Below are 21,385 nucleotides of genomic sequence, written 5' to 3' on the forward strand. Positions count from 1 at the left end.
TTGCGGGTTCGATCCCTGGCCTTGCTCAGCGTTGCATGAACTGTGGTGTAGGTCCCAGACTCGGCTTGGTCCTGAGTTGCTGTGGCTCTGGCACAGGCTGGTGGCTACAGCTCCGATTAGACCCCTAGCCTGGGAACCTCCATATGCTGTGGGATTGGCCCTGGAAAAGACAAATAGACCAAAAAAAAAATAATAATGAACAAAATAAAAAATTGTGGGGGGTTTGCTGTTGTTGTTGTTGTTTTACGGCCATATTCAGGCATATGTAAATTCCCAGGACAGGGATTGAATCCTAGCCACGGCCATGACAGGAGCCGAGGCAACAGCAATGCAGTATCCTTTAACCGACTGTGCTGGGCCTGGGATAGAACCCACAGCTCCGCAGCAACCCAAGCTGCTGCAGTCAGATTCTTAACCCACTGTGCACAATGGGAACTCCTCATTGTGGTTTTAATGTGCATTTCCCTGATAATTAGTGATGCCGAGTATTTTTTTCATATGCTGTTGGCCATTTTTGTGTCTTCTTTGGAGAAATATCTATTCAAGTTTTCAGCTCTTTTTGTTTTGTTTTGTTTGCACCTGAAGCACATGTAAGTTCCAGGTAAGGGATCGAACCCCCGCCACAGCTGTAACCAGAGCCACAACAGTGACAACACTATATCCTTAACCCATGGAGCCACTAGGGAACTCCTTCAGCTCATTTATTTTAAATGCAGTTATCTGTTTTTGTTGTTGTTATTGAGGAATTCTTAATTTAGGACACATGGACCACACCTAGTGTGAATGAGTGTAATTTAAGGAGACCCTATATTGTGTTAACGTGCTTTCTTTTTCCTCAGAGATTCTCTAGCTCTTACAGGATTTGTGTTCAATAGAGAAAATAGCCTTTTCCCCACCTGAATGTGTAAATAATGCACCTAGGGGGGGAAAAAAAAGGATAAAAGTATGTTTCCAAGTACATTGTTTGTTTCTTGCTTTATGTCTTCTGTCATACAAAGACAGCCATTTTTATACAGTCAGCTATCTATTCTTTAGGAGCTTTGGAAGTTTTGGTTATGGTTAGAAAGAGATGTTCCCGGAGTTCCTGCTGTGGTGCAGTGGGTTAAGGAGCCAGCGTTGTCTCTGTGGCAGCAGGGCAGAGAGTGTAGCAAAAAAAAAAAAAAAAAAAAAAAAAAAAAAAAAAAAAAAAAAAAGAGTGAAAGAGACAAAATCCCTCACGCTTTATTTTATATTTTTATTTTATTTTTTGTTTTTTAGGGCTGCAACCACGGCATATGTAAGTTCCCAGGCTAGGGGTCGAATCAGAGCTACAGATGCCGGCCTACACCACAATCACAGCAATGCCAGATCCTTAACCCTCTGAGCGAGGCCAGGGATGGAACCCGAATCCTCATGGATACTAGTTGGATTCATTTCTGCTGAGCCACAACGGGAACTCCCTCTCAATCTTAAGATTGTATGTCCAATAACCTGGATTTCTTTGTGTGATATCTATATTGGTTGTATTTTTACATCTAAGTTTTTAATCTTCCAGGAATGTATTTTCTATTAGTGTATAGTGGGGGTTCTTTTTCATTTTCTCCTAGATAGATGACAGTTATTTTAATTTCTTTGCTTGTCAAAACCTTTAAGGCAATGTAAATAAAATTGGTAATGGTAGTATCCTGCTTTTGATTGAAATGGTTTTAGTGATTTACCATTGCCTTGCTGAGTTTTGCTAATCTTAAACGTATTTAAATGGTTTCCTTCTATTGTCATTTTTCTAAGAGATTTTATCAGGAGTGGCTGCTGAATTCTATTGAATACGTTTTTTTTAGCATTTATCTATATGCTTATATTTTCCTCCTTTATTGATGTAAGAGACTATATACCAGATTATTTGATAATGAACCATTTTTATATTCTGGAATAAATCCTGTTTGGCCATAGCATATTATTCTTTTGCTACATAGTTAGATTTGCTTGCTAATATTTTACTTTGAATTTTTGCATCTACACTCATAAGTGAGATTCGTCTGTACTTTATGTTATTACACTATATTTTTCAGGCTTGGGTATTAAAAGTTTGCTGTGTTTTTTTTTTTTTGCCTTTTCTAGGGCTGCTCCTTCGGCATATGGAGGTTCCCAGGCTAGGGGTCTAATCAGAGCTGTAGCTGCCGGCCTACGCCAGAGCCACAGCACCTCGGGATCCTAGCCGCATCTGTGACCTACAGCTGCAACGCTGGATCCTTAACCCACTGAGCAAGGTTCAGGATCGAACCCGCCACCTCATGGTTCCTAGTTGGATTCATTAACCACTGCGCCACGACGGGAACTCCAAAGTTTGCTGTTTTATACAGTGAATTAGGAGAGTTTCATCTGGAATGGTAAATAACTTGGTAATTATCTCTTAAAGTCAGATAAACTCTGAGAGAAAGCCATATGGTGGCCTTTTTTTGATAGAAGATTTCAAATCACTGTTTCTCTTTTATAGTAATTGGTCTGTTCACATTTTCTGCTTCTTTGGGGGTTAATTTTACTCGTTTTTTTTTACCAGGAAATCATTGATTTCCTCTAAAATTTCAAACTGCAACCATAGAATTGCAGGAAGCAATCTCTGTCACTATGCCTTTAATCTTTCCTGTATCTGGGGATGTGATTTCTTTCTCATTCTTCATTTTGCGTCTTTATCCTTCTTGCCATGTAAGAGGAGGGAAAAGGGGAAGGGGGAAAATGTCTATTTCATTCATCTTTTCAAAGCAGCATCAGATTTTAGATGTATTTGTCCTATCTTTTTTTTTTTTTTTTTTTTTTGGTTTTGTTTTTAGGGCTGAACCTGAGGCATCTGGAAGTTCCCAGGCTAGGGGTCAAATCCGACCTACAGCTGCCACCCTCACCACAGCCACAGCAATGCAGGATCTGAGCCACGTCTGTGACCTACATACACCATAACAACACTGGATCCTTAACCCACTGAGCAAGGTCACTGTTCGAACTCGAATACTCAAGGATACTAGGCGGGTTCGTTACTGCTGAGCCATGATAGGAACTCATAATTTTTGGTTTTTATTTAATTTGTTTTGGCCTCTAGCCTTAATACTTCTTCCTTATTTCTGTTTTTTTTGTTTGTTTGTTTGTTTGGCTTTTTTTGTCTTTTTAGGGCCACACCCGTGGCACATGGAGGTTCCCAGGCTAGGGGTCCAATCAGAGCTACAGCTGCCGGCCCACACCACAGCCCACAGCAACGCTGGATCCTTAACCCACTGAATGAGGCCAGAGACTGAACCCACAATCTCGGTTCCTTGTCGGATTCGTCTCCACTGTGCCACGACGGGAACGCCCTCTCTGGTTATTTTGTTTTCTTTTTTTTTTTTTTGTTAATTCTTTAAAGTAGATTCTTAGTTCCTTTAATGCTTATTTTTATTTTCTAATGATGATTAAGTCCTTTATTTTTATAAATAAATCTTAAACTTTTAAATTCTATTTACCTATTTTGATGTGCTTACATAATGTTCTTCATCTTGTTTGGTGCTATCAATCCTTTTTTTTTTTTTTATTTTTTTTTTTACAGCTGCATCTGTGGCATAGGGAAGTTCCTGGGCCAAGGGTCAAATCAGAGCTGCATCTACAGCTTATGCCACAGCTGTGTCCAAGCAAACTGGGTCCGAGTTGCATCTGTGACCTATGCTGCAACTTGAGGCAATGCCAGATCCTTAACCCACTGAGAAAGGCCAAGGATCAAACCCACATCCTCATAGAGACAATGTTAGGTCTTTAACCCTCTGATCTACAGTTGGAAATCTGGTGGCTTCTATCTTAATTTCAACTGTTTGATGTTACCAGCCTGCTTTCTCCTTTGCATATTGCTTTCTTCGATACTTTGTTAAGCATGTTCCTTGTAGGGCTGAATTTTGCTTTTCACCAAATCTGGCAGTTTCTGCTTTTTAATGGATACATTCAGCTTATCACATTTAATGTTATCTTACACGATGTTGATCCATTTAATTTAGATTTTGTTTTTTTCTTTTCCTCTTTCTCTATGTTTGCTCATTTCAACAAGTTAATATACTTTCCATTATTCCCTTTGTTATTTGGAGTATCTCCTGCATATCTTCCCATTCTATCCCTTTCCCTGCTCTCTATTTCAGAATATTTTGCCTTCGGTATTATTTGTAAATAATTTACCCCCTGAGATGCAATATAACTCCTGCTATAATGTTCTAATTCAGCCCTCCTGCCTCCCCACACCGCCCTGCCCCCACTAAATTCCCTGCCATCCCACAGCTAAGACCTTTAGGACAATTCTATTCATTTCCCTTTTCCACTGTTCTCCACCATTCCCATGGATCTTCTGGGGCCCCTCCTCCACGTCTGCTCCACAGACCTCAATAGCCAGAAGACCGTGTGCTTCCTGGCCTTACTTTATTTATTTATTTATTTTTATTTTTTGCTTTTTAGGGCCATACCTGAGGCATGTGAAAGTTCCCAGCCTAGGGGTTGAATCGGACCTATAGCTGCCAGCCTGAACCACAGCCCCAGCAATGCAGGATCCAAGCCCACAGCTCATGGCAACACCGGATCCTTAACCCACTGAGCGAGGCCAGGGATCAAACCCGAGTCCTCATGGATAATAGTCAGATTCATTTCCATTGCACCACGACGGGAATTCCACGGCCTTATTTTAAAAATCTATTTCCACCAACTTAAAACTCCATCCTTACTTGTTTCGTGAGGAACGAGAAACCTGTGAGAACACTGTGTGAACTGTGAGAAGGTGTCCAAATCCGAGGGAGGGAGGAAGGATGCAGAGGGAGGGCTTGGCCAATTGATCACAACGGACATCTGTGGACAAGGTGGGATCATAGTCTCCATGCCGCTACGCCAGGAAGAAAGAGTGCTCCAGTTCCCTTCCCGGAGCACAAAATCACCACTACTTGAGGTCGATTTCTCTCAGCTCAGGTATTTTATTACAGGGTAGATGCATTTAATGAACACATTTTAAGGATGATATCCTAAACTATCAGAATCTATTAACATTTTAGAAAGCTAAATGGCTCACAGAAATGGGACTCTGAACCATCAAGTTCTGATAGGATGGGACAGATTTGAAGCATGGAAAAACTACCTGGAAACAGCTCCATGAAAGGTGTCTAAGAACAGGAGTTCCAGACAGAAGACTGAGGGATCAGGCAGTACCTCGACGAAGAGAATGTCAAAGAAGAAGCCAGCACATTTTTGTTTTTTCAGTGTTGCCTCCTGCCCGTGCTGGTTAAGAAGTTTGTGGTGTTACATGGACCCAAGTCAGGACAAAACACTGTATCAGCACTGTTATGCAGAAATATAATGAGAGCCACATGTATTCTCTCTCTCTATATATATTTGTCTTTCTGTCTTTTCTAGGGCCACACCCACAGCATGTGGAGGTTCCCAGGCTAGGGGTGGAATCGGAGCTGTAGCAACTGGCCCACGCCAGAGCCACAGCAACGCCAGATCTGAGCCGAGTCTGCGACCTACACCACAGCTCATGGCAACGCTTGATTCCTAACCCACTGAGTGAGGCCAGGGATCCAACTCCCATCCTCATGGATACTGGTTGGGTTTGTTACCCCTGAGCCATGACAGGAACTCCAGCTTTGGTCTGTTTTATTCACTGCTGTGTTGCAACAGTTAGAGCGGTGCCTGGCATGCCATGGGCATTCAATACTTATTCAATAAATTAAATCTTTTTGCCATTCTAGTTGCAGGGCTGGTGAATACTGCTCATTTCTAGTAATTATAATTGTCTGAGAATTTTTTTTAACATTTTAAGTTTTGTGGAGGTTTTTGGTTTGTTTGGGTTTTTTGGACTGTACCTGCAGCATATGGAAGTTCCTAGGCCAGAGACTGAAGCTCTGTCACAGCAGTGCCCAAGCCACATTGGTGACAATGCCAGAGTGTTAACCCACTGAGCCACCAGGGAACTCCTGCCTGAGAATAATTTTGAACTAAGCTTAAACATTCTAGAGAGAACATTTTCAAAACTTGTAAATTAAAAGAAAATTCCAAGTCAGTTTTATGACAAGAGCTCTCTTGTTTCACTCTGAGCACTGCCACCAAAACCAAATGTTAACCTTTATAGATTTTCTAGTATGTGTTACACGATGACCCAAAACAGGAAGTCAGCCCATGACTGTATTTATCATGATGTCTATAATCACATTGCTTGCTGTTACTATAGAAATATGAAAAAAAATAAACACTTTGAAAAATTCTCTATGATTTCAGTCTGAAGAAGCACAGGATCAAATGAACAGGTACATTCAGAGCAGCTGGTCACAACTTCTCAGAGTGAGGTCATCGACTTTGAGAATTTAAAAAAAAAAAAAGCCCTTAATAGAAACATAGTACTTATGATCATTATCATGTTATCATAACTCTTCTTTGTTGAGTGCTTATTACATTCTAAGAATGATGCTAAGGCTTTCATGTACTTTATCTCATTAAAGCCTTCAAATGAGACTAATAGTCACTTGCTTAAAATCATCTAGCTAATACACGAAATGGCCAGGATTAAAATCCTGCTCTGTCTGACTCTCAAGTCTGGAGTCTTGTCCACCCTCCTCATTTTCGTCGGGAGAATACTTAAGTCTTCCCAAACTATGTGGTGTGTCCAAGATCATAGAGCTATTAAGCGGCATAGTCAGAACTAAAATCTGCATCTCCTACTCTCAGGACCAGATTCCCTCCTTCATACAGTATAGTCTGTTCTATACTATAATAAGCAAAGCAGGGGATCATAATTTATTCAAATTATATTTTTAAAATAACTGAAATTAGAATTTGACCTCCACATTGAGAAAATTAGTGATTACTGATTTTTAGTCTCTTTTGCCACAAACAGCAAAGTATTGTTTTGTGCAGCCAGGATGGGGACTGGGGTAGCAGGATCGAGGCACTAAGCAGGATACATAATCATTGATCCTGGTCCCAAAACTAAGTGAATGAAGTGAGACCTTATCTGTGAAAATGGTCAGAGATTCCACGTTACTAGTAGGTGGTTTCCACAGAAGACCACAGAAAGCCTTGGTTGGAGCTAAGAAGCATGAAACGTAATTTAAAGGGGAGAGAGAGCTGTGCCAGGTGGCTCACAGAGTGGACACAGTCTCTCCAGATCCCTCCTGAGGGCTCTTCCTACACCTTCTCCCCACATTTGAATCTCCAGCACCTGCATGGCTGCGGGCTGGAGGCTAGGGGAGTGTCCCAGCCCTGGGTTTTTTCATGGCTGCCCTGAACGTTCAACTCTGGAAGGCAGCAGGTGCCTTGTCAATCTCCATAAGCCCTGGGAGAACTTAGAACAATGGCCTTCTCAGTCCTGGCGGGCGGCTCTCAAGGCCACCTCCCTTTCATTTAAGTCCCTTTTTATTGAAGCCAGTTGAATGCTGTCTTATCCGCATTAAGGGGGCTTGGGCTGCTCCCAGCTACAATTAGATTTTTATGCCACCTGGGCATAGAAACTCACTTCATTTCCAGTGCCCCACCATTCCTGTAGATTTTTTACTTTGAAGTTCACAATGAATTTCTGGTGAGCAAACTGTTAGATGAAAGGCAAACCACACTGGTACACAACAGTAAAATACTAGCTGAGTTACCCAGAAAGTCCAGTGCAAGAGACTGTGAGATGGATGCTCGCCAGGGTCTCAGCTCAGACACCTGAAATTGTTCCTGTAACTCCCCTCACTGGCCATTGTGAAGAGTGACATGAGAAAGAAAATTCTCTGCATACTTCCTGCTCTCTGGGATAGTTTTTCCTCGTACCGCACATCCAAATACTTCAAGGTTAAAAAAGACAAAGTGGATGGGGGTGGGGGGGTAAGAAAAAAAAAATCTATTGTGAGGTGACTAAAACCAAGAGCTCCATTTGCTATATTTTTGAGGGGTTAGCTATTCAAGCAGGAAATGAATGATGTAATCACTTTGAGGGAGGAAGAAGTGCCTTCCTAGGTGTGAAAAGTACATGCCATGCACTCTGGCTTACTTCATAAGAAAGAATGTAAGTTACATGGGCAAGATTTATACCTGCAGCACCAGGGAGTCCAGCTATTTCAAAGTCATGACATCCAGCTAATCTCAGGGTAGGGAGAACAATGAATTATATTTATTGAATCTGGCACTAATCATGATGAATTGCAAACACAAGAGTACCATCGATTCAGTTATCTCACTGAAATGACATTTTTAATCCAGAGAGAAAATTCCTACAACATATATGTACTGAGAACTTAAATACTGGCTCTATATTTAATTTACTTAATGGTAAAGGGAAAGGGTGTCATGGGGAATGTAGTCCACCAGGTACACAGATTTCTGGCAGTTACACTCTTTAAGATGCTTTGGAAGATTAAAGCAGGTATCAGCTATAAAAACTCACTGTCATTTGAAATTAAAGTCATAGTTCCTTTGCCACTGAGTCTTGTCTTGTAATAGCTGATTTGTTCTTTCCTGTGGTTCTCCCAGTTAATAGTCCCATCAATAAGTCAGCTTCTGGTCATACCCTGTAGCAAATTCTCTATAATCCAGAAAAAATTTTCCTCCCGGTGGTTAACTTACGCCAAGAAAATAAGCTTATTCGAAGGCCATTTTGAGATTTTACATTAACTCTTAAGTTCCCGTTACTTAATACTTTTATATTCTAATAATTTGCAAAATGAGATCCTCATGGCAATTATATGCACTATTGCTGATCTACAATGATCATATATACTACAGAATATCAATGATTATTCATTGGGGATGTTGATCAAAATGATAACCAAAGATTTTCAAATATCAGATCATTCCCACTGAAATGTTGAAAAAATCTACCTATCCCTGCCTGGTTAATAACACTCATTTATCCTGCAGGTTAATAACATTATTAAGCCCTTCCGATGACACTGGGTACTGCAATCTCTAAAATATGATGTCTAAGATAAGGACAACAAGGGAGTTCTCCTGTGGCACAGGGGGTTAAGGACCTGGGATTGTCACTGCAGTGGTGTGAGTTGCTGCTGTGGCACAGGTTCAATCCACGGCCCAGGAACTTCCGCATGCCACGGGTGCTGCCAAAATGAATAAATACATAAATAAAATAAATGAAATAAAATAAGAACGACAATACAGTATTTGATGGTCAGATGTAGCTGGAAAATTCTATAAGATTGAGGGGCCTGGATCTGGATGTTAGGTTCTAAAAGTGGCATTGCCAAATGGGAGGATCAAATTGTAAAGACAAGACCAGAATCGCAAGAGGACTCAAAGCAGGAAAACAGGACACACTCCAGGAAAACATGACTTCTCCCCCTTCTCTTACTTATCACCCTCTTTTTTCACCTCTCTTCCTTTACAGTTTAGGCTCCATGGCCCATCACTGCAGCTACTTTCTTGCAAATAGCTTTGTCATCCTTTCTCCATTTAGTTCTTCCATCACAACTGCCAGGCAAAAGGCTGACTCTGGACCAAACTACCTATCCCTTTCTCTGCTGAGATTCCCAGGCTGAGATTGCAGGAGAAGTTGTACAGCTTGCATGTATTGATTCCAGCAGAAACCAATGGTCTTCAAACTCAGTTGGTTCCACAATATAGCCTGGAAATCATTTCACATTTTCCTAGGTGTCTCTCTCTGTCTTACCATGCTTCACAGGATTCAACCTTTCATCACATTCCTCAAACATTTGACACCAGCATGCAAACTGTCTTCTTACCCAAATGAGTAGACAGCGCTATTCAGATAGGAGCGATTTTACTTTCCTACCCTCCATGGGTGTGCTGGTAAATGCCTAATAAGTGACAATCTGGGGGTGGGATGTAGGAGAGTTCTGATTTGTAGTGTTTGCCAATTTCCATGGTGTAAAAATCCCTACTGTGGCTGAATTCAAGCTATTAACGTGTTAACCAGATCTCAAAATTCCTGAAAATTTAACAATTGGCTCCTGTGAGCTGGCAGGGGCTGGCTCAGCAAACACTGTGAGATGAAGCCCAGAAAACTAAATGCATCCAAAATAGCCTCTCCTTCTCTCTCTGTTACAATGAAAGAGATGTCTTTTCTTCCTCCTCCTATCTACACTGAATATCGTCTGCCTTTTGTGATAATCTTATTTTATCGATTAAAACCATCCTCTCTTGCATCTTCATCTTCTCCCTTTTCATTGGCTAGTTCCTTTTATCATTTAAACCCAGCTAACTCCCTCCCACTGTTTGTTAGTTTGTTGGAAGAAAACTTCATTGGACTCCACACTTCTCTCCAGTGATGTCGCTTGTAGTCCCATTTCTTCAAAGAATTATTTCCGCTAACATCTTCAGATCACTCATTTACCTAATCTGTTTTTCTTCTGAAATTGCAAAGTTACCAACAACTTCCTTGTTACTAAATTCAACCGAGAATTCTCAGTCCTTCTCCTACTGACTTATCTTCAGATTTTGACACATTTGACCACTTCTTCCTTTCTTTGGCCTCTGTGACACAACGATTCTCTGATCCCCTTCCTCTTGGCTTTTGGCTCCTTTTCAGTCTCTTCCCTTTGGTTTTCTTCTTACTTGTTGGTGTTCCTCACAATTCTATTTTGAGATCCCTTCCCTTCTCATTCTACTTTCTCAGGCTCTCATCTCTTTCCATGGCTTCCATTACCATCTCTAGACTCACTGGTCCGTGGCTCCAGGCCAGCTTTTTGAGCTTAGACATGTACCACTCACTGCCCACTAGGCATATTCCTGTGGATATCTTCAGAGGCACCTCAAGCCTAACATTTCTAAAACTGAAATCTCCCCAAATCTCCTCCCCTTCTGTGCTCTTAGCTCAGTAAACAGCCTCGAGTTGCCTATGCCAGAAATGGGATAATCCTTGCCTCCTTCTCTCTCATATCTCATTCCAGTTAATCACAAAGTCTTGCTGGTTCTACTTCCAAAATCTCTCTTCCTTAGGTCTACTTCTCATCATCCTCAACGCCACCACCCTGGTTCAGTCACACTATCTCTCACCAAGATCATCCCTCTGAACTAGTCTGCCTGGTTCCAGGCTTGTTCACCCTAATCCAGACTCTATTCTGCAGTGATTTCTCAAAAACTCAAATCAGATGACGTCACTTGCCTACTTAAAACCTTTTGGAGTTTCCATTGTGGCTCAATGGTAACGAATCCGGCAAGCAACCATGAGGATGTGGGTTCAATTTCTGGCCTTGCTCAGTGGGTTAAGGATTTGGCAATGCCTTGAGCGGTGGTGTAGGTCACAGACGCAGCTCAGATCCCCCCTTGCTGTGGCTGTGGTGTAGGATGGCAGCTTTAGCTCCGATTTGACCCCTAGCCTGGGAAATTCCATATGCCCTAAGTGTGGCCCTAAAAATAAATTAAACAAACAAACCCAAAATTCTACATGTTTCTCCTTTGTTTTGGGAATAGAGTGCCAGCTTCCTGATCTGACCTATGAACTCCTGTGTGATCTGACCTCCATCTGGGATCTTTCCCTGTTTCTCACCCTGTTCCCATTAATCTAATTTTTTTCAGGTCCCTAAACATTTCAGGTGCTGCATCTCTGGCCTCTGAACATACTGTTTCCTGTACCAAGAATAGCATAGTTCACTTCCTGCTGCCTCTCATCCCTCCTTCTCTGACTCTTACTCATCCACAGAAACTACTTCCTTCATAAATGCCACTGAACTGGCTTCCTTTACCTCTTCTACCATTGCATTTGACACTCTGTTCTGCAAAGACTGTTTTACTTGTCTGACTCCCTCACTGATCCTAATCTCCATGAGGGTAGGAACCATGTCTCTTCTCTTCACTACCCTATTGATTTTCATCATGAAACCCCATATCCATTAACAGACACTTCCCACCCACTCCCTATCCCCAGCCCCCGGCAAACACTAATCTACTTTATGTCTTTATGGAATTCATCTTCCTTAGCAAGTTCACTGTGAGAAATATTGAGCCTGGACCTACTACTAACTTTTAAAATAAGAATATTAGGGAGTTCCCATTGTGGCGCAGCGGAGACGAATCCAACTAGGAACCATGAAGTTGTGAGTTTGATCCCTGGCCTCACTCAGTGGGTTAAGGATCCCTTGTTGCTGTGGCTGTGCTGTAGACTGGCAGCTGTAGCTCCAATTGGACCCCTAGCCTGGGAACTTCCATATGCCGCAGTGGCCCTAAAAAGCAAAAAACAAAACAAAACAAAAATAAATAAATAAAGTAAGAATATTACTTGACTCACGGCAAATTATGAAACTCTCTTGTGTTTTATTTTGCTTAACTTTGAAAGGATGCCTACTCACTTTTTTATAGAATTTACAATTTTATGAGTGTTGGTTTCTGTTGCCAGAAGCAAAACTCTCGCTGTGCTTCAAAGAACCTCCTGTTCTGCTACAGCTGATTCAGGTGTGTGCCCTTCTGCCTAAGTCCTCTCTGTTTTCTAAATATGAGTTTCTTCTGCTGTGATCTCAAGGAACTTGGATCATTGTGATGCTTGTCTTACATACAGTGTTTTATTGTTCCCAGTCAAAACCCATCTTTTTGTTTGTTTATTTGTTTTTTAGGGCCACTCCCGTGGCATATGGAAGTTCCCAGGCTAGGGGCTGAAATGGAGCTGCAGCTTCCAGCCTGTACCACAGCCACAGCAACTTGGGATCCTTAACCCACTGAGCAAGGCCAGGGATCGAACCCACATTCTCATGGATAGTAGTCAGATTTGTTCCCACTGTGTCACAGTGGGAACTCCAAAACCCATCTTTTAATTTTTAAGACTTTTTAAGACTTTTACTTTTTGTTTTCATTAATATGTAATGAAAAATTATAGTGAAAACATAATAGACATTATTGTAAGGGAAAAATACATGTGCAATTTCCAAGAACTCCATGGCTGCTTTGTGAATTATAACTGGAGAAAAGGGAAGATTAATTAAACTTGCCCCCCCCCCAAATCCCACTTAAAGTTAATTGAAGACTATGAAGTGCCAGGTGTAATGGTAAAACCATTGTTTACATTACCCTTGAACTCAGGGCAACCCAGCAAGGCAGGAAATATTGTCACCTACCTTTTAGAGATGAGGAAACTGAAGCTGAGAGATAAAATGACTTGCCAAAGCTTACATAGCTAGTGACTACAGGTGAGAACCTTGGTCAATTTCCGACTACAGAATCCAGAATCCATTATGTTCTTTCTGGGGAAAAAAATTAATGGTAGAGTTAATAGTAGTTTATTATTATTATTATTTTTTTGTGTGTGTCTTTTTGCCTTTTCTAGGGCCCCTCCTGTAGCATATGGAGGTTCCCAGGCTAGGGGTCTAATCGGAGCTGGGGTCTAATCGGAGCTGTAGCCACTGGCCTATGCCAGAGCCACAGCAACGCGGGATCCGAGCCACATCTGTGACCTACACCACAACTCATGGCAACGCTGCATCCTTAACCCACTGAGCAAGGGCAGGGATTGAACCCGCAACCTCATGGTTCCTAGTCGGATTCTTTAATCGCTGTGCCACGACGGGAACTCCAGTTAATGGTAGTTTAATCTCAAGCTGTCTACCCTGAAAAATAGCATTAAATTCTGATTTAAATATTTATAGCACCCAATTTGAATATCTCTTTGGTAACAGGAACATATAAATACATATGTATGTGAATACATGGGTCCCCTGAGGAACGCTGATGTTTCCTAACCACAAATTTCATTGCTTCTCCATTCTGTTAACAGGCTATCACAGGATAGGAAAATTCTACAATGAAAAAGGCCTGCTTTAAGATTACTGAGGAGTTCCCATCGTGGCTCAGTGGTTAATGAACTCGACTGGCAACCATGAGGTTATGGGTTTGATCCCTGGCCTCGCCCTGTGGGTTAAGGATGCGGCATTGCCGTGAGCTGTGGTATAGGTCACAGATGAGGCTTGGATCCCGAGTTGCTGTGGCTGTTGCTGTGGCTGTGATGTAGGCCGGCAGCTGTAGCTCCAATTCGACCCCCAGCCTGGGAACTTCCATGTGCCACAGGTGCAGCCCTAAAATAGACAAAAGACAAAAAAAAAAAAAAAAATTATTGAATCTCTCTTATTTCCTTCCAATAATGCTAGATGCACATAGATAAACCGTGTCTTATTTTCATTTTTCATTTTTGTAATAATTTCAAATAGTGGGCTTTAGATCTCTGGCACATAGTAGGCTCACTAAATATTTATTTGAATAGATTGATGTGTTTGTCCCCTTTCAGAACGCTATCACACTTACTTCCTGAAGTCAGGACCTACAGAAAGAAATTTGAGATAAAAGAGTATTAAGGAACATTCAACACTGCAACTCTAGGAGTCTGTACATACCTTTCAGTCCTAAAATATATGCCACACTTGCTCCCTAAGTGCTTCATCTACTTTAGTCTTATTTCCTGAACCAGATTTTAAGCAAGGACTGTCATTCCATTCTTATATAAGCCCCATGGAGCCTAGCATAGTACTGGTCTTTTAGTAGAAAATCTGTCAAAATGCTTATCATATTTCTTACAAATGGTAAAGGTTTAATAAATATTTGTTAATATGGTTATGAAAATTATTATCAAGTTGATAAATTTTGTTGGAACAACCAATGGCCTCCTTCCTTCTAATTTTTATAAATTGCAAATTCATATTTCCCCCAGGTTAACATGAGTGTGGTAAATAACTTACAACCTTTTTCTTTTTTCTTTTTTCCAGTTGCACCTGTAGCATGTGGAAGTTCCCAGGCCAGGGATCAAACCTTAGCCCCAGTGGTGACAATGCTGAATCCTTAACTGCTGGGCCACCAGGGAACTACAGTAAATTATAATTTAATATCTAAAATTTTAAGCCAGGTAACTATATACCATGTAATAAATAGCATTATAAAGAATTACTCTGATGTCACTTTTATACTTATGAGTCAGGCAAAATTAATTTGTTTGCATGGTCTATATGGGTTTGATCTCAGCCTTACACACTACCATTTTTTCCTCAAACAACTTTTTGATTAAGATATAACTCTAATGCTTCAAATTCAACCTTTTAAAATGTACTATTTAGTGGGTTTTAGTGTAATAAAGATGTACAGCCATCACCACTAATTCAGAACATTTTGATCACCCCCAAAAGAAATGCCATGTCCAGCAGCAGTCACTCTTCATTCTTCCTTCCCCTATCCCCTGACAATCACTAATTTGTTTCTTGTTTCTATGGAGTTTCATATTTTGGACATTGCATACAAATGGAATCATCCAATAGGTGGCATTTTGTGTCTTATTTCTCTCCTTTGGCATGATACTTTCAAAGTTCATCCATGTCACATTATCCATCAACCCTGATTCTTTTCTCTTTTTTTTTTTCTTGCTTTTTAGGGCTGCACCCACAGCATATGGAAGTTCCCAAGCTAGGGGTCGAATCACAGCTATAGCCGCTGGCCTGCGCCACAGCCACAGCAACTCGGGATCTGAGCCACATCCGTGACCTACGCTAAGCGAGACCAGGGATTGAACCCGCATCCTCATGGATCCTAGTTAGGTTCCTTAACGGCTGAGCCACGAAGGGAACTCCCCCAGCCTTGATTCTTTTCCATGGGTTGAATAATAGTCCACTGTACAGATAAACCCATTTTGTTTATTCATCCATCAGTTGATGAACACGTGGATCGTTTCCACCTTTTGGCTATTGTGAACAGTGCTGCTACGGACATTCACAACGAAATTTCTGTCTGGGTATCTTTTTTTCAGTTCTCTTGGGTATATATCTAGGAATGCAACGCTGAGTAAAATGGTAATTTTATGTTTTAGTTTTTGCAGGAATCACCAATCTGTTTTCCAAAGCAACTGCACCATTTGCATTCCCACCAGCAATGTAAAAGGTTTCCAATGTCTCTGTGTCCTCACCAGCACTTGTTACTTTCCTTTATCATCATTATTTTTATTATTATAATCATCCTAGTGGGTGTGAAGTTGTATTTCATTGTGGGTTTTTTTTTTTTTGGTTTTTGGTTTTTGCTTTTTAGGGCCACACCCATGGCATATGGAGGTTCCCAGGCTGGGGGTCAAATTGGAGCCACAGCCGCCAGCCTAAGCCACAGCCACAGCAATGAGGGATCCTAGGTGCATCTGTGACCTACACCACAGCTCATGGCAATACTTTTCTATTGCTCAGTTGTAAGAGTTCTTCAACCTACACCACAGCTCACAGCAATGCCAGATCCTTAACCCACTGAGCAAGGCCAGGGATCGAGCCCACAACCTCATGGTTCCTAGTCAGATTCGTTAACCACTGAGCTACCACAGGAACTCCATACTCAATTTTTTGAGGAAGTCCAATATTTTTTTTTTGGTATAAGGTGCATATACTAAATTTAAAATTTTATCTGTCATCATTTATACAGAAGCAGCACAAAAGATTACAGATTTAAATAGTGGAAAATGCACAAGTCTAAGTAATTAAGCTTATTAAATAAGAACTCACACCATACGCAGTTAATCTTGAGAAAAATTAATCGGAAACTTTCCTATCTTGAGGATAATAAGTAAAAATATAATAATACAAACTTCCTTTGTATGTTGCATTAAGCTCGGTCATTTTTTCACATCATTTGCTTAATCTTTATCTGTAGATAATCCTGTACTATTTTCAGCAGGTAAGAGGAATTCTGATAAACCTATCATATGATATCTTTCTTATATTTTCAGAAACAAAGTCCATTTTAAGTTGTTCTGTTCAGATAAAGTAGAAAGAAGTAATAGGCAAGATTAGAGCTATTTCCTTATTCAGTAGTTAATGTTGGAAAGTTTATTTGATGCAATGTTATGTCAAGATAGTTACTCATCAGACCTACTTAATACCTTTCCAGAGCAGACATTTCAATTGGAAAGCAGTTTAACAACTGTATAAACTGCACACCCAGAGAAACAGAACAGACAGCAGCAGGATTCAAGAAAAGAACAAAGAAACAAAGAGCCAGCAGGTTTGCCAAGCGCGAGTCCCTGGAGAACTTTGAAACAACTGGAGAACTTTGTAGCAATTCCATTTTAGAAGTTTTCTGTAAACCGGAGTTTCACATCCAAAGCGTAAAGCTCTATTTAGAAATGAAGACATTTTTAAATTATTGGGTTGAGTGGATTGCCGTTAAATAATCTTCCATAATCAGCATTGCTTATTTTCCAGTGTCATAATTTACATTAATCCCCTATTAAATTGAAGTTTCTGAGAAAAAATTGAAAATGAGAAAAAAAAAAAAAGTATTCTCCTAAAGAAGGCTTGTTTAAAAAATTAACTAGGAGTTCCCGTCGTGGCGCAGTGGTTAACGAATCTGACTAGGAACCATGAGGTTGTGGGTTCGATCCCTGGCCTTGCTCAGTGGGTTAAGGATCCAGTGTTGCCTTGATCTGTGGTGTAGGTCGCAGACACGGCTCGGATCCCGCGTTGCTGTGGCTGTGGTGTAGGCCGGCAGCTATAGCTCTGATTGGACCCCTAGCCTGGGAACCTCCATATGCCGCGGGAGCGGCCCAAGAAATGGCAAAAAGACAAAAAAAAAAAAAGAGTCAAGTACTACAGATTTCTTCTTCAACCATCCTGTTGTATTATTTACAAAAATAAACTTATTAAAAAAATTAACTAACAAATTAGATTGGATAGATTTTGCATGGATATTGAAGCAGAGCAATTTTTCAGTAAAAATAAAATTAGGAAGATTGGCTATGGGACATTGGTAGTTCTTGAAATGAAATTTACTTTATGTTGTCAAATGCCCTTTTGGTAATTGCATCTTTCATCCTCAAAAGAAAATCTCTTTCAGAAACTAGATGTGAGAACATTTTGATATGGCACATATAAGAAATCACATGCGGCATTGCAGTTGTTTTTTGGGGACAGTGGTGCCCAATTTTTCTCTCATTCTAGTTGAATATTAAAAATATATTGTCATCAGGAGGTTTGCCCACTTAAGATTAACAGCCAGGTGACATGGCTTATGAAAGCAAATCTGCCTTGCCAGGGAATAATCATTCTGGGTTTTCTTACATTGTGAAAGTCGGTGAGTGTATTTTTCCTTGGATTCTCTGAAACCCTTTTTGGTGACACTCATTTCTGACCTAGGAAGATAAAATACATGTGCTTTTCAAATGGAGGTACCAGTGTAAGCCTTGTGATGACAGAGACTGCTCATTACTGCTACAGCCCAATGTCTAGAATACTGTCTGGCATGGTGTTTATAAATAATTTTTGAATAAAAGGAAGAGGAAGAGGAGGAGAAGGAAGGGAAAGAGAAATTGGGAGGAAGTAGGGGGAGAGGAAGAGAAAGGGAGAACAGAAAGAATGAAGGTAAAGGGAAAGGAAAAAAGAAGTAGAGTAGAAGCCGTAGGCGGAAAGGGAATACACTGACACTGCATCACAAGGATTATATGCTGGTGGGGGGAGAAATGCAAAATTAAGGGACAAGCTTAGGAATATTTGGGGAGGATCAACTTTACCCAAAGATCTGGAGTGAGGAGGAGAATATTATATTAAAATAAACGTAGATATGTGATGAAGGAAGATGCAAAACTTGCTCCAGATAATAACCTTATTCCCTCCCTGATTTCAGAGGCACAAAGAATCTCAACTTGGGAAGAGATCAAAGAAGTCATTTTGCCACATCAGCCATATCTGATGCTTTAAAACAGGGCTTGGCAAACTTTTTCTGTCAAGGGCCAGAGAGTAAATATTTTAGTCTTTGAAGGGCACAGTCTCTGTCACAATTGTTCCATTATGCCATTTACCATGAAAGCACCCTGCACAACACATAAAACAAGGTGTACGGCTGTGTGTCAAAAACAGGTGGTGGGACAGATTTGGCTTATGGGCTGTGGTTTGCTGACCTTACTTGCATATTTCTTATAATATCCAGACAAGGCCTATAACATCTGCAGTAACAGGGAACACACTACTTTTCAAGGAAAACTATTCCATTTCGGTATAACTGTGATGATAGAAAAGCATTTTGTATTTTGAGTCAAAGTATGTTTTTGGTGTTGTTATAGACTGAAAGTTCGTGTCCTCCCAAAATTTGTATGTATGTTGAAATCTACTCCCCAGTGTAATAGTATTGACGGAAATAGGTATTTCTAGGTCGTGAGAATGGAGCCCTCATGAATGTGAATAAGTGCCTGTATATAAAGGGGACAGAGAGCTAGCTCACTTTTTTTCCCCCTCCCCCATGAGGGTATAACAAGAAGTCAGCAGTCTGGAACCCAGATGAGGGCTGTCACCAGACCCTGACCATGCTGGCACCCTGATCTCAGACTTCTAGCCTTCAGATTGTGAGAAATTTCTGTTTATAAGAAACCCAGAATACGGTACTTTGTTATTACATCTTCACTGAGACAGGTACTCTTTTTTTTTTCTTTCTTTCTTTTTAGGGTCACACCCACGGCATATAGAAGTTCTCAGGCTAGGGGTCAAATTGGAGCTACAGCCACTGGCCTATGCCACAGCCACAGCAACGTGGGATCCAAGCTGTGTCTGCTACCTACACCACAGGTCATGGCAGTGCTGGATCCTCGACCCACCGAGGGGGGCCAGGGATCGAACCCGCCTCCTCATGGATACCAGTTGGATTTGTTTCTGCTGTGCCACGACAGGAACTCCCAAGACAGATACTATCTTAATGTTTATTTATTTTGCCATTTTTTTTAAGGTACTATAACTTAATGATTTAGAACAAGATGTTTCTTTCCTTTTAGTCTACAAACAATGAGGGAGTGGAGAAAAGGCAACCCTCCTACACTGTTGGTGGGAATGTAAGCTGGTGTAACTGGAGAACAGTATGGTTTCCTTTAAAAAACTAAATATAGAACTACTGTATGACTCAGCAATCCTACTCCTGGGCATATATCCAAAGAAAAACAGAATTTGAAAAGATACATGCACCTCAATGCTCATTGTAGCACTATAGCCAAGACATGGAAGCAACCTAAATGTCTACCAGCAGAGGATTGGAGAAGAAGATGTGCTATATACATGCAATGGAATATTACTCAGCCATAAAAAAGATTGAATTAATAGTGTTTGTAGCAACATAGATGGACCTAGAAATTATCATATTAAATGAAGTAAGTCAGATAAAGACAAATATTATATATCACTTATATATGGAATCTTTAAAAATGGTACGAACGAACTTATTTATGAAATGGAAAAGACTCGCAGACCTCAAATACAAACTTATGGTTACCAAAGAGGAAAGGTTGGAGGGGGGATACATTTGGAAGTTGGGATTGATATATAAACATTACTATATATAATAGATGGATAACAAGTACCCCCTGTATAGCACAGGCAAATTCATTCAATATTGTGTAATACCCAATATGGGAAAGAATCAGAAAAGGAATGGACATATGTATATGTATAATTGATTTACTTTGCTGTGTGCCTGGAACTAACACAACATTGTAAGTCAAATATACTCCAATAAAAAAAAATTTTTTTTAAAGGATGCATCTTTTGTCTTAGATAGCTTCTGCTTCTAGTCAAGATGGAGTGATAGGCTCTGATTTACTCTCACACCTGAAGCAACTAAAATACTGACAAGCAAAATATAGGAAATAACAGCATTCAAGATATTGCCACTGGGCGACCAAGGATAGTGATCCTCGAGGGATGGGAAACAAATGAAGTAAGTCCACAGTTATCGCCAGCTTACTGCCTAGGGAAAATTCCCCGGCCTCAGAAAGTTGGGAATCCAAGTGGAGTCCAGCAGTCTCTCGGAGCTGAGGACATGGAGTTACTTGTCCAAGGGAGCCAAGGTCCTCAGAATTCACAGAGCAGAGTCCAGGATCAGAGAGCAGAGCCCAGAGATACAACTCTGGAGATCTGCAGAGGATCCCCTTTAGGTTTTGGTTGAGTGCTGATCAGTGAAAGTGGGTGGAGAAATTACACAAGGTCAGGAAAAGAACCACCTGAGAGGATTCGAGGGAAAAGTAAACAGTTGTGGAGCTCACAAAAGGCCAGAAACAGTCCCATTCCAAACAGCAGAGTGGAAAATCTCATACTTCACAGATACTGGTTAGAATACTAGGAAGAGTCTTGTCTCAGTGGCGGGGGGAGATTATTCCCAGACTAAGTGCTGCTCTGGTCCTAAATAAATCAACTTCGGAGTTAGATCTGAGAGGATCTATTTCCAACAAACTTAACGGAGTTCCAGAACAAAGCTCTGGAACTCAGTTAAGATCCTTATTTTTAGAATATTATGAAAATATTCAGCTCTCAACAAGGTAAATTTTACCATGTCTAGTATCCAATCAAAAACTGCCCAGCATGCCAAGAAGTAGAATAATACCATCCATAAAGTAAAAGGACAAAAATAAACCAAAACTAACATAGAAATGACACAGGTGATAGAATTAACAGACAAGGACATTAGAACATGTATTCAAGAAACTAAAGAGGAG

General features: G+C 40.7%; 1 protein-coding gene across 20 annotated transcripts in view; it reads right to left on the reverse strand.

The window, feature by feature from the left end:
• RBM47 (RNA binding motif protein 47) overlaps nt 1-21,385 on the reverse strand; it is a 303,668-nt gene that overhangs the window by 262,456 nt on the left and 19,827 nt on the right. For 9 of the 20 annotated variants that reach the window (XM_084971907.1, XM_084971914.1, XM_084971913.1 and 6 more), the window contains exon 2: nt 13,023-13,148. The exons of the other annotated variants lie outside the window; for them this stretch is intronic. The gene's annotated coding sequence lies outside the window, so the exon portion shown is untranslated. The remainder of the gene's footprint in view (nt 1-13,022; nt 13,149-21,385) is intronic. 20 annotated transcript variants of the gene reach the window in all.

Source organism: Sus scrofa, chromosome 8, assembly GCF_054392235.1.
Source record: "Sus scrofa isolate SSC_HxYL_T2T_F1_AM1 chromosome 8, Sscrofa_HxYL_maternal_Yorkshire_Landrace_v2.0, whole genome shotgun sequence".
NCBI lineage: Eukaryota > Metazoa > Chordata > Mammalia > Artiodactyla > Suidae > Sus > Sus scrofa.